This window comes from Peromyscus eremicus, chromosome 10, assembly GCF_949786415.1.
Source record: "Peromyscus eremicus chromosome 10, PerEre_H2_v1, whole genome shotgun sequence".
Lineage (NCBI taxonomy): Eukaryota > Metazoa > Chordata > Mammalia > Rodentia > Cricetidae > Peromyscus > Peromyscus eremicus.
Genome location: NC_081426.1, coordinates 15,259,174 through 15,270,528, shown reverse-complemented (window position 1 = coordinate 15,270,528; position 11,355 = coordinate 15,259,174). Strand labels below are relative to the sequence as shown.

The 11,355-nt window shown below is 37.0% G+C and overlaps 1 long non-coding RNA gene across 1 annotated transcript; it reads left to right on the top strand.

Annotated features, from left to right (window-relative positions):
- Positions 1–2,243: 2,243 nt before the first annotated feature.
- LOC131920955 (uncharacterized) lies at positions 2,244–10,418 on the top strand. The gene is made up of 3 exons (XR_009381811.1): positions 2,244–2,467; positions 9,452–9,497; positions 10,258–10,418. It is a non-coding gene; the product is annotated as an uncharacterized LOC131920955 (long non-coding RNA).
- Positions 10,419–11,355: the final 937 nt, after the last annotated feature.

Below are 11,355 nucleotides of genomic sequence, written 5' to 3'. Positions count from 1 at the left end.
AAGGAAAAAGCTGCACACAGCAATTTTTAAATAAATTTCATTGTTTCTTCCAGAAGAGTTCTCATGTGGGTTTTAGGTCCATAGAGAAAATTAATGCCTACAGAAATATAGAGATAGAAAAGAACATGAACAAAATCAAGAGAAAAAGGAGGCTTATTTTCAAAATCCTCATTCACAAGAAATGTTGATAACTGTGTGTGACATTTTACATCTTCCTAAAAATACTGAAGTGAAGATGTCTGTGACACCATTGTAGTTCCCAAACTCCTGATTTCATCAGTGGACTATCTCTGCTCTAAAGCTACCTAGAGTTGATTCACACCAGTCAAAATAGTTGATATAAGGTTTACTCTGTATTTTATGATCTAAAGGAAACAAGAGGAAGTTGGTACTCATGGTCCACTGAGATGAGGCCCTTTTACTTGATTCCAAATTCCCCAAATCTTTAGAGACAGCACTTTAATGATTGCAAGGATGTTAAAGCACACAGAGCAACAAGTGACACATTTATCAACACCATGAACCAAACATGCATATACATCATTCCAGTTATTACTGTCCTAAACACTGGAAAGTGGAACATGATTTGTTATCTACAGACCTGGGAGATCAAGCCTTTGACTATTGATAGGACTCATGCACAGCCTGAACTGCCAAGGCAAACACACACAGATAGTGAGAAATTTCAGAGCATGGAAAAGAAAATATGCATTATTGAAGAAAGAACAGACCTGAGAAGAAACAAATAATTTACAAACCAAGCAGAAATCTTCAACAATTTTATCAGTATTCCTAGATCATAATTTAACTTATCACATATTTCTATGAAAAGAAGATTATGTGGCAAATAAAAATAAGGAACGTGGACATTCTTAGAGTATTAATACCAGTTTGTAATAAAATAATTGATTATATTTCAACGCAGATCTCCTGTACAAGCAAAAGCAAGTACACAATGATAAAAAAAAAAATAGAAAAAAAGTGGAGTACATTTATAAAAAGTCACAAATCTTTAACATACTTGCCATAAGTGAGTTCTTTAAAATAAGTAATAAACATCCAGTAAAAATTTGAAATAATTAGTGGCTAAAAATGAGAAATTCTTAGCTATTTCAGATAAGGTATGGTACATAAGTGAAAGTAATCAATAAATGGAACATATTAAAAAATGAAACTTCAAAGATTAAGTATTTGCACATCAACACCCTAGAAGAAAAGAAGGATGAAAACCATTATCCTTGTCATAACCACCAGCAGCAGCAACAGTGGCATCCCCCCCACCACTACCACTATCATAATCTTCTAACGGTGATACAGTGAAGTTCACTGAGCTGCCAGTGTGAAAGTCCCTGACAAGCAGATCACAAAAAAATGGTCACCTGCCTAAAAAACTGGGAAAATTCTCACAAGGCTAAGGAGAAAGAAAACAACTTCACCAGGGACAGAAAAATAAAAACAAAACTTCAAGTGAATGAATTACCAAGAAAGCCACATCTCTTTCTTTGGTAGAGGTTCATGTCAAAGAAAGACCTCCTCCGTTTCTTCTGAAAGTTTGTAGAGAGAGGTAGAAATAAGAGTATGCATGATTATTAATGAATTATCTATCCTGTAAAAGCAAGCATAAGAGAAACCTTTCAACAGTGATGGCTACAGAGTTCTACAAACTCTAGGATGTTACTCTCCAAACTGCTGAAAATGCAGACTTGATTTTGTAGTTCACCATGAAGATAGAGAATGAGAACGAGCTGCTTTAGCATTTGAAAGAAAAATTAAAACTTTCAAACTGACAGAACTTTAGTAAAGAAGCAGCATTTACAGAAAGAATTACAGGATAGAGATTCATCTATAACTGATTACGTAGAGCCAAACATTTCAGCAACACTGAAATGGAATAAGTCATTTGACTGCACTAAGGAATGTGCTTCTTAGATAAAGGTGTGAGAGGGCAAGATAGCTCAGCTGCCTCTGGAGATCAATACTTTCACTGAGATTTGCAAAGCAATGAATATCTCCTGTACAAAATTATAAACTAAAAGCCATAGCCCATTATCACTACAGAAAAGTGATTTCAAGGATTCTGACTTCCTGCCAATCTGGTGTCTGCCCTGTTTGGTAGATGAAAGTGTGTCAGCTATAGCTTTGAGGTCACTGATACAGGGGACATGCTGGTATCCCTTTCAATTCTTCTGTTAGGATGCCTGCACTATGATGTCATATTGGCTGTCCTTGAGAGGTACCTCTTGGTGACTGGACATGTGCCTGAAGTTCCATTGCTAGTATCATAAACAGTTGAGTAAAAAAATTTTCTAAATTAATAATCAATTCCTACTGTTGAATAAGCACTTCTTCCAGCATACTTAATATCCCAAGCAACAGAGGCAAACCTTTATTTTAGCTACATTTATGATCATGGAGGGCCTGTGCCATGGTTAGGTGGACACTGTTCTAACTACAAAAATATCTAAAGGTAAATATGCCTGTTGATTATGCTTAAGGTGTTCCTACTGCCAGCTGGGGATCATACTCTGATTTGTATCTCATTTCATCCTTAAGGGTTTCAAATTTTGCCATCCAATAACGTAGTTTATGTATTTTAATGAATTTAAATATTGCCAGAGCTTGTATCAACAAAGACAGAATGTATCTGTCACAGGCACCTGGGTAAAAATCACTTCACCACTGTATGGCTACCTAGTACTTATGAATTTACTACTGATTTCTGAGTTTGTTGTTGATTCTATTATTTTCAGATGTAACTTTCCATAATTTTCTCTCCAGAAACTCAAGTTCCAAAATGTTGAGATGTGTTTTATTAAATATAAATCTATGTAAAAGAAAATACTACACCTTGAGTTTATTGGGGAAGGAAATTTGAATTAGAACAGATTGTTCTGCAGTAAGCATTTCAATACATGTTGAAATATTTCCTGTGCACAGTAAAATATTCATTTTCTTTGTGACATCGGCTAATTTTGGGTAATCTAGTACTGTGTTTGAGGAGCCTGGTGAGACTGAAATACCTGGGGGGCTGGGGGGATTATGCTGGGTGCCCATTAGGGAGGTGTGAAAATGGGAACAGTGGCTATAGAAACGGCAGCTCTATCCCTTCAACTTCAGATCCAATTTTTAAGATAATTTCTTGCAACTATATTATTATATTCTGAAAAAGAATGATGAATCATCCTCTGTAATCTACTGTGTTGCTGCTATTTATAAAACATTATCTCTTGTTTGGATTTATATTATATATTATCATTGTTATATTACTGTAAAACTCAATTCCTTTTGGTCCTCTTGAAGGTTGTAGCTTCTAAGTAGATTTAGAATCTGTGCTTACAGGTATTGTAGAATTGAAAGAGCCTGTGTGTGAGAATACAATGAGGAAATTTAAAGCTGTTTGCTTGCACACAGCCTTAGATTGAATTCTAAATGACACAGTGCCTGAGTGGGAGCTCTGACAGAGTGGCTCCAGAACACCCACTTCTCAGCAAGGTAGCAGGTAGAATCTGTTCTGATAGCAGATGCTCTGTCAAGGCCCGGAGAGTCCATCAATCTGTTAGGTGAAGTTGGTATGAATTTTACACATCTTTCCAGCTTTCTCATCCCTGAGTTTTCTGTTTCCTGTTTTACTCTGGAGCAGGTAATGATCATGAAGAAGGGGGAGAGAGAGACGGAAAGAGGGAGAGAAAGAGAGAAACAGAGACAGAGAGAGGTGTTCAAAATACATTAATATGTAAGATGCACTTGATGACAATTGCAAAATTCATAATAGAGCTAAGTTATTTCTAAAAAGAGTTCAGGAGAAAATCTCTAATTTACCTTTATCTTGCCACTTTATTTCTTCTCGACCTTTGAAGGTTAATTTTTTTGGAGAGAGAATTAGATGTTGATGTATATTTTTTTTCTAAGTATTTTAAAGATTTCATTCTTTCCTTACTTATTTCCTTCTGATGAGATGGACATTTAAATCATGTTTTCCACTTATGGATAGATGTCTCTTCTATTCTATTTTCTTTTAGAAATTTTCTTATTTATTTCAGTTAAAATTGTATTGGCAGAATATTTGTGCATATTTATGAAACACAATTTCTGTTAAGATTAATTTCTTTGATTGATTTTCTATAGTATAAGTATGCTATACATAACTGTAGAGAAAATAATATTCATTCTTCTTATTCTCTGTTTCTTCTTAATCTGAAATTTGAAGTCTGTTCTTGTGCTATTTTCAAATATTTCTTTGGTTTTGTTGTCTCCTTAAGGTATTTTCATCATATGAAGGATCAGGCCTTTTACGTTGTCTCATATATCTTGAATAAACTGTGCTCTCTTCATTTTTCTCTTTGAATTTCAGTTTGGGGAAGAATTTGTTGACAGTCCTTCAAGCTTAATGAGTATTTTCTTGGGCTATGTCCATGCTCCTGACATGCACATTTCCAAAGCTGTCATCGTGTTCCGATGTTTTAGATTTTCACGTTGCCTTTTTATCTTTTCTAGTTTCCATCTGGTTACCTACATTGTTCATGTATATTTTCCATTAAAACCTTCTACCAGTTAATTTTAGTTCTTTCAACTTGCCTGTTTCATGATTTCAGGAGGTGTCTTACATTTAAGTCCTGCTCTGATGGCTGCATTTTCTGCTCTATGTTTATAGTTGTTTTGGGCTGTTAGTGTAGCCAGTAGTTTAGTGTTGTTTGGAAAGACAGGCATGTTGTATAAGGAATGAAACAAAGGAAAAGATGCTTTAGTGTGGTTATTTATCCTCTTTGCCTATAAGTGAAGCTAAACTTAAACCTTGCTTTATAGGGAAGTTTCAAATTTCTACTCTTATGTTTGGTTTTCTTTTTTTCATGGCAGGATATTACTTTGAATCCTAAACAGTCCTTGAATTCAGCATCTTCTAGCCACAGTCTCCTAGTGCTTAGATTACAAGCATGCACCATTGTACTTGGCTTGGGTATTTTAAATGATTTTTTTTTTTTGTTACTTTGTTCTGTTTGTTTTTTCCAACCTTTATAAGAACCTTGGGAGGCAGGCTGATGAATCATGGCTCTGTTGTCATTAATGGTCTTCATGTTTGGGTCTACTGTGGTGTTAGTTGGTATGTAGAAGGAAACTCCCCCTAACCTCTGATTTAATCTCTGATCTGCCTAACACCCATTGATAGAGATCACCATACATGTCATTCTACACCAATCCCTTCCCGGCTGCACACAGCAGACCTAGCTTATTTACCAAAATCAGCCTGTCATCTGCTTACTGCACTCCTACTACAGTGAGGCTGGGAGGGTCTGGAGTTGAAGGAACATACTTTCTGAGCTCAACTGAGCATCTACCAGCCCTTTCTCAGAATGGAAGCCCTCACTTATGAGGAAGATCTGGACATGTTTTCAAGAAGATCACTCTTGTCCTTATCTTCTGCAGGGAACATGTATACCAGACTTCTACTTCATGTGTACCCTGAAAACCTGCAGAGGTAGATTCTAGAGATGGGGTCTCAGTTGTCAGGAATCTCTTTGTCTCCAGCTAGTCCATGCTCATTCCCAGCACTACAGCAATATCTAGGTTCTTCTTTCTGCAACCTTATGTACCATAACTTCAACTCTGGGGATACAGATTCAAACAATATCTCTCTAGAAAGGATTACCTTCATACATTTATTTATTTTTCCTTTTCACCGCAGGTTTATTTGGAGTTCAAGCATAATCACTGATTTTCTCATTTCCCATGATTTTATTTATTTTTTTCAAATAACACCACATGGCTTTAAGTAGCTATAATATTCAAAAGTATTTTCTGGATTTATCAAATAAGCATTTCAAGTTGACAAAATAACAAAAATGGAGTGTGTTATATTTGAACTGCTATTGTTAGGCTTATTGAAAGGTTAATTTTAATAATTTCATTGATCTGTAGAGATTTTATAAAGGACCCAGTGATGGCAATTTTTTGTTGTTGTTGTCAACTTAACTGCATTTGTAATTAATTAAAACCCAAGCAGCTGGGTACTCCTATGAGGGACTTTTATTGGTTGAATTATTTGCGTGGGGAAACCCCACCCTAAATCCAGATCTTTCGAGGTGGGAAGATCTACAGTAAATCTGCAAACACCTTCTGGTGGCAGCCTGTATAAAGGGCATGGAAGAAGGAAGCACTTGCCCTTTGCTTGTTTGCTCTCATTCTTACTGGTTGTAGAAACTACTTCTTCAGGATTTCAGCTTATACTGAAGACAAGCTGAGTCATCCAGCCTCATAGACAGAACAACTGCTGGATTCTTGAAATTTCTGTTGAGAGATAGCCGTTGTTAAAATAGTAAGACCACAGCCTATAAGCCAGTCTAATAAATCCAACACAATGTTGATGGTTTTTTCAGGGCTTTATTTTTCTTTAATTATTGTTACATACACACACATGCACATACACACACACACAGCACATGCACACACAAATGCATATAAACTAGCAAATTCAAAAATATAACCTGCTCAGTCTGCACAGCATTCTTTGTGTGTACGCTTTCAGGGCTGATCATTTAGTATTGAATAACCAATTAGTGTAGTCTTCTCTGGGGAAGACTATTTCCTTCACTTTCAGATTCCTTGTTTGCTTGTAGTTCTTTATGTGAGATTGAGGACTTGTAAGCTTTCCCTAACCCATGTCTATTGGTGAATCTTTCTTAATGGTATAAATGTGGTTGTCACCTCATATAAATAAACAGAATGTCCAGTGAGACTGTAAACTTACATATACTGCTCACCATAAAACCAGTAGCACATTTGAAATCCTTGGTGTCTACAAGGAAGAAGTAACCTATCAGGCTGGAGGCACAAGCCACAAGAGAGTTCCTTTGTGCTCATCCATTCTCAATGTGTATAACTTTTTAATCTATGTACAGGTAAACAAATCAATGAGTTCCCATTCTCGGTATGTCTCTTCAGAAAGACTTTCTGAAAGAAAGAAAGAAAGAAAGAAAGAAAGAAAGAAAGAAAGAAAGAAAGAAAGAAAGAAAGAAAGAAAGAAAGAAAGGAAGGGGAAAGGAAGGGAAGAAGGAAAGGAAAGGAAAGGAAAGGAAAGGAAAGGAAAGGAAAGAAAAGGAAAGGAAAGGAAAGAGATGTGTTTCTTTCACACTGATGCTCACCACATTTTTCTTCAATCTTAGCTGAGAATAGATTCTTACCCCTCTCAATTGACTACTCAGCCATCAGGACTGGGCTTTGCTCCAGAGCTGGTGACTCTTAGATAGTGTCTACTCAGTGATACCACTTCCTTATGTGTGATATGGAGGCTTGCAGAGTAAGGGAGTATTCAAGGAGGACAGGGTAGGTGATCCTGGAAGAAGGAGCATTGGCCATAATCTCAGCTGTGAAACCCCCAACCTGGTTTTCAGGTGAACATTGACATCTGACACAATGTGAGATGATGAGAGAGATCCCATAACAGACATGTGGAACATAGGCCTTTCTGACCTTGACCATGTATGTTAAAGAAGGACATCACATTGACTTGCAAGCCATTTTGTGTTTATTTACATCTGCAGCCTCTGTTTTTAATGAGGACAAGGTTTTCTGTGGCTACTTCCTGTCAGCACTTTACCCATCTTTCAGGATCTAGTTTGCTTTCAGCATGACTCAGAAATTGTTTCTGAAGAATGTCAACTCCTTTGGAAGTAATTCAATTATCATTAAACAAATAAGACATTTCTGCCAAGTATACTGAGATGACTGTATTTTGTCCTTGATAAAGTTATAGAACAAAATGAAGATAAATGACACAGGGTATATTATAATATATATTAAGCCACTAAAATGTCTTATCTTGTAATTTATCATCAGCAAAACACAATGTCAACTCCTGAACCTAATTTAAAAATAGGCACTGCTTTTGCACATTTTTATTAAAGCAGAGAGAGTACAGCTAAAAATAATTCAGTTTATTATAGAGAAAGTATGTTGTACAATTCTCTGATTAAAATTGCAGTTTATTTGTTGAAATCAAATTTTCTGCATAAGAGAGAATAAAATAGCTATTTAATTCACTCAATGAAGAGAAAATACTATTTTAAAACATTCTCAAAGAAGCCCTGTGTAACAGAAAAGGTTCGTTGGCATTTCCTTCTCTGATTACTTACATCAGCAGCTTGCAAACCTCACTGTGATATGAGTTCTCCATTTTGAGTAATTTAGACATGACTGAATCCTGAGGCCTCTTTTTTATAGAAAAACGGGTCACAAAGTTAGTAGGAAGAATTGGAGTAACACACAAAGGCGGTAAAGCCTGGTGGGTGGCTCACTGGGTAAGAAGTCTTATCCTAGAGGATTTTCAAAGGTTACAAAACATAAGCAATAGGCTCCACAGTGTCCCAGGACTGTACGTTCCTATTGGCTGAGCTTTGGAGTAAGAGGAAATCCACCTAGTAGAATGGCAATCTAATGCATCGTTGTGGGCCAGAATCGATGATGAAAGAATTGGCTACAAAGCAGTTCTCACCTAAAGGAAATCTACCCAAAGCACAAAAAGGAACTGAACAGCTGTGGGAAATCCATACAGCATCTGGAGCCAAGTCCAGTGTCTTCCAGTAAACATAATGAGATAGCAATAATTACAAATTATACTAGAAACAAAATACTCTAGAATAAGGGTTTTCCTGTTACTAAAAAGAAAAATATATTTCTGGTAATATTGATCTTCTACATAATAAAATTAAAGTTTCTATATTTTAACAGAAGAAGCACAACTTCCTTAAGACTTGCACTATCGAGAGAGGAAAACTTGAAGTGAACATATAAGACAGTGAGTGAAAAATGAGCTTGGGTTAGTGTGGAAAATGAGAAAGTTAAATAGAGGCAAAATGCTGAAACTGAAACTGGGAAAAAATTCTCTGGATATGCAATATACAGAAACTTGATATAAAAAACCAACAACACTGGAATAAATAAAAATTAAAATTCCTGTAAGGAAGACAGAGAAAATTAATAATTGCAAAAGACAGAAACATTAACATAGTAGCATTGGAGGCAGGGGACAATGATGTGAATTAGAGAAAATATTCATGAGCATAAAAATTTAATGGTGGCTCTAAGTAAAATGAAAAATGATGCTGATGAGAGCTTATGGAAGAGAGAAAAAATCCTTGAGTATAAAATACCACAAATTGTGATTTTTTTCCTCTCTCTTTAGTTATATTTTCAAAGTGTTTTAGTGAGGTGCTGAAATTTATTGTATCTTCAACGTTTTAGATGAGAGAGAACTTGGGTTAGAAAATTCTTGTAGAACTAATTTTTAATACAGCTCTGTACATTTTTCTGAATTAAGAAGGAATGGGTGCTGTGACAGAAATCTTCCCCGTCTCTGACCTTAGGTGGTTCTGTACATGTTGCCCTCTGTAACAACACAGTAGACTGAGACAGAAAGACCTTGTTATCACACTGTTTTATGCCAGCTTTCTTGTTTCAGAAATGATGAACTGCGTACCTGTGGGATGTGGCCTCCTCCTCAGAAGGTAACATGGCCTGAGAGGGAATGTCCTTTGAGCTAAACTGAATATCATAGATATTTCTTCTTACAGCATAAGTAAGCCTAATGAGTATGCATGCTTAGTGTAGAACATACGAAAACCAAGTACAAAACCAAACAGAAACCCTGCACAGTGAAGGTGTAATTCCATCTCACAATAATGAGCTATGTAGCATTTTAGCATATTTCTTTGTCTTTATTTGCACACATAAATGCAATTAGCTTTGAATTAAAACCCCATAAACTTCCTTTTGTTTTGTCCATGACATTAAAATCTTGCAGGTAGGTACCAATAATTTTGCTTTAACAGAGGCTTCAGCTTTTTAGCATTTGGGCTGAGTATCAGCTCTATTGCCCTGTAATGTACTTGGTGTAGACAGCCTTTCCTGTTTCAGAGAACATGCTGTCCCTCTCAGTTGTCTTACTGCTGACTTGGGGAGCTAATAACTGCCTAAATTCTGATGACAGATTCCTTGCAGCTTTGCCTCTGATGGCTTGCTGATGACTTACTGCAGCATCACCTTGCACTGGTAACTGACACCTCAGTAGCTCACTCCCAATCTGAATCATCAGCCCTGTTAGTCCAGCACGGTAGAGAAGTGGGTTTTCTTAATCACTCCACAGAGTCTGTGTCTGATTCTGCTCCAAGTCATTTCACAGACATGTGGTGAGGTGCCTCACTCTTTCTCCCTGGTGTCTTGAAAGGGATGCATGGAGTGGTGTCTGACTGTGCATTTCTCTTCCAGGTTAGCCCGCACTCAGAGGGCGTTCATTCTTCCTGGGGACTTGTTTGTGTATTCTTACTCCTGCTTGCTCACTTGTTTGCATCTTGCCTGTGCCACAGTTTTCTGTGTCTCCTTCCAGGCTGATCAGTGCTGAGGGAAGGATACATGGAGGATTAATAATTCGGAATAATCAATATTTTATGTAATACACTTGAAATTCTTATGCAAATGGAATAAATAAGGCTTGTGTCAATGTTTCTGTAGCTTAGTTTGTTTCCCTTTAATTTTCTCTGCAGCAAGTTCCAGGTGGAAAATCTTCATAAAATCTATGAGCACTACTTCACTCCAAAGAGAGGAATCCAGGTTTCCAAATCTTTTCTTGGTGGGTTATGGAAAAGCTAGATCTGCCAGTCATCCCCCAAAGTTTAAAAAAAAAAAAGGCCCATTTTAATGCCATATTCATGGGGGCTATGCCTGTGAAGTCATCTGTCTGCATCAACAGTGTGAGCTTTGCAATGGCTGCTCTCATAATGAACGTGGACAGACTTCTTTCCTTGTCTTTATTAACTAAACCACGCAGTACAAGCACTGTTTATCTAAAGATGTGCGTACGCTATGTACAAACACTGTGCTACTTCATTTGAGGAACTTGAACAAACCATGCCCCTCGGGAACTGAAGGATGACTGTCAATTTTAGTCCTTGACTATGAGGCAGCAAATAGAGGTTTAACCTGAGAGCCAATTTAGTTTGGGGTTATAGATAACCCATGTTGGTTTGAAAGAAAATGTCCCCGCATAGACTTATAAAAAGTGGAACTATTAGGAGGTGTGGTGCTTGTTGGAATAGGTGTGGCATTGGAGGAAGTTGGTCACTGGGGGCAGGTGGGCTTTGAGGTCTCAGATGCTCATGCCAAGCCTAGTATGGCATTCTCTTCCTGCTGCCTTGTGACCTGGATATAGAAATCTCATCACATTCTATAGCACCATGTCTGCCTGCATGCCACCATGTTTTCTGCCATGACAATAATGGACTAAATGTCTGAACTGTAAGCCTGCTCCAATTAAATGTTTTCCTTTATAAGAGTTGCCATGGTTATGATATCTCTTCTGAGGTGGCT